Source organism: Leopardus geoffroyi, chromosome B2 (genome assembly GCF_018350155.1).
Source record: "Leopardus geoffroyi isolate Oge1 chromosome B2, O.geoffroyi_Oge1_pat1.0, whole genome shotgun sequence".
In the NCBI taxonomy this organism is placed as follows: domain Eukaryota; kingdom Metazoa; phylum Chordata; class Mammalia; order Carnivora; family Felidae; genus Leopardus; species Leopardus geoffroyi.
The window spans coordinates 9,433,517-9,435,904 of record NC_059332.1 but is presented as its reverse complement, the minus strand read 5'-3'; the positions used below and the strand labels follow the sequence as shown (position 1 = coordinate 9,435,904).

The window sequence follows — 2,388 nt, the reverse complement described above, 5'->3', positions numbered from 1 at the left end:
TTTTAAATATGTTGAGATATTCTTTTATTTCCAAATGTTTGTAGATGTTTATCATGAAAAAATATATTCTGTCAAATGCTGTGCATCTATTGAGATTTGATTGTATGATTTTTATCTTTCATTCTATTAATGGTGTTTATTGACTTACATATTTAAACTGCTTCTACTTTATGCAATTTAGTGGTATATGATCATAATCTCTAAGGACCGATGTATTTCTGTAGTGTAAGTTGTAATGTCTGGTTTTTCATTTCTGATTTTACTTTTATTGAGTGTTCGCTCTTTCTTGAGTTAGTGTAGCTCAAAGTGCATCAACTTTGTTTATTTAAAAAAAACAGTTATGGTTATCTCTATGGCTACCAAGTACCCCAGAAGCTGCCCCATCTCAGAGTCATGATGGGCACCAAGATGGCATCTACCAGCAAGGTCATTCAGCAAAGCCACATATTCCATTAAGGTTCCCTGACAGAAGACACCATTCTTTTCAAAGATTTACTTTGAGAGAGGAAACATGTTCAAGAGAGAGAAGAAGAGAGAATCCTAAGCAGGCTTCACACATAGCACAGAGCCTGACACCGGGCTCAATCCCACGCGAGATCACTACCTGAGCCAATATCAAGAGTCTGATGCTCAACCGACTGAGCCACCCAGGAGCCCCCAGAGGAGACAATTCTAAAGTCAGTGTATCAGAAGCTTTGTGATCAGTAGGACAACCATCTCAGTCTTCTTCAATTTCACAGCATTCTAAGGGAGGCAAATCACCAGACTTGCTGATGCATCTGGATCCACCAAATACTGCACAAATAATAAAAGTGTTACCTCAGAAATACAGAAAGAAACTTGTGTCTCAAGAAATTGAATGTATCCAATGTGGAGGTCCAAAAAAATCACTGACCATGTGGCTGCTGTTTGTCATCAAACAAAAGAATAGTCCTTATGATAAAGGACTTCCAATATGGCACATGAGAAATTATACTTTAATCAACTTCAATAAATATTCCGTAAAAAAAAAAAAAAATAGAAAATTTAGATGAACACTTGCATCCCCTAATAGATGTATCTCAGTCAGTTTCTCCAAAAGAGTACCTATTTGTTTACATGCTTACTAAAGTATACGTTTTTTAAAAAGTTACCAATTGATGTCTATCTACTAGTCTCTCATTTCCACTCTGATCTCTGTTGTCCTTTCTTTTGCTAACTGTGGACTTTGTTTGTTCTTCCTTTTCTAATTCTTGAAGTCTAAAGTTAGGATACATCTTTGAGATGTTTTACTTTCTTTTTTTAATTTTTTTTAAGTTTATTTATTTTGAGAGGGGGGAGGGATGGAGGGGGAGAGAGAAACATCCTGCACTGTCAGAGCAGAGCCCCACACAGTGCAAAAATACAGAACGCTTCGCAAATTTGCTTGTCATCCTTGCACAGAGGCCATGCTAAACTCCGTATTGTTCTGGTTTTAGCATATGTGCTGTCAAAGCAAGCACAAGATGTTTTACCTTTCTTAAAATATGAATTTATGCTATTAATTTTCCTCTCACAACTGCTTGTACAACATCTCATAGGTTTTGTTATGTTGTGTTTCCATTTTCCTTTGTTTCTATAATTTCTTATTTTTTATGGAAGTACAATTAGCATTAATTTCAGGTGTACAATATGATTCAACAATTCTATACATTATTCATGTTCATTACAATAGGTGTACTTTTAATCTCCTTGGTCTTTTTCACTCCTCTCAGTATCCACCATCCCTCTGGCAACCATGAGCTTGTTGTGTGTATTTAAGTCTGTTTTTGTGTATTTCCTTTTCCTTTGTCCTTTTTTTTTCTTAAATTCTGCATATAAGTGAAATATAGTATTTGCCTTGTCTGACTTACTTTGCTTAGCATTATACCTTTTTGGTCCATCCATGTTGTTCTAAATGTCAAGATCTTTTTTTTTTAATGACTGAACAAAATTCCATTGTAAAATATACCACATCTTCTATATCCATACTTATGGATGGACACTTGGGTTGCTTCCATATCTTGGATATTGTAAATAATGCTGCAATAATTATAGTGGTGCATCTATCTTTCCAAATTAGTGTTTTCACTTTTTTGGATAGATACCAAGTAGCAAAATTATTGGGTAATTCTACTTTTAGCTTTTTAAGGAAACTCTGATTGTTTTCCATAATGGCTGCACCAGTTTGCATTCTTAGACATGTCTCCTCAAGCAAAGGACACAAAAGCAAAATAAAACTGTTGGGAATACTCCAAAATAAAAACTTTTGCACAGTGAAGCAAGCCTTCAACAAGGCAGGCTACTGAATGGGAGATGATATTTGTAAATGACATATCTGATAATGGGTTAGTAGCCAAAATATATAAAGATCTGGTACAACTTAAAATA

At 34.9% G+C, this 2,388-nt stretch overlaps 1 non-coding gene across 1 annotated transcript; it reads right to left on the bottom strand.

Moving 5' to 3' along the window:
* Positions 1-1,377: 1,377 nt before the first annotated feature.
* On the bottom strand, positions 1,378-1,481 carry LOC123610020. Its single transcript, XR_006718058.1, has one exon. It is a non-coding gene; the product is annotated as a U6 spliceosomal RNA (small nuclear RNA).
* Between the last annotated feature and the right edge of the window lie 907 nt (positions 1,482-2,388).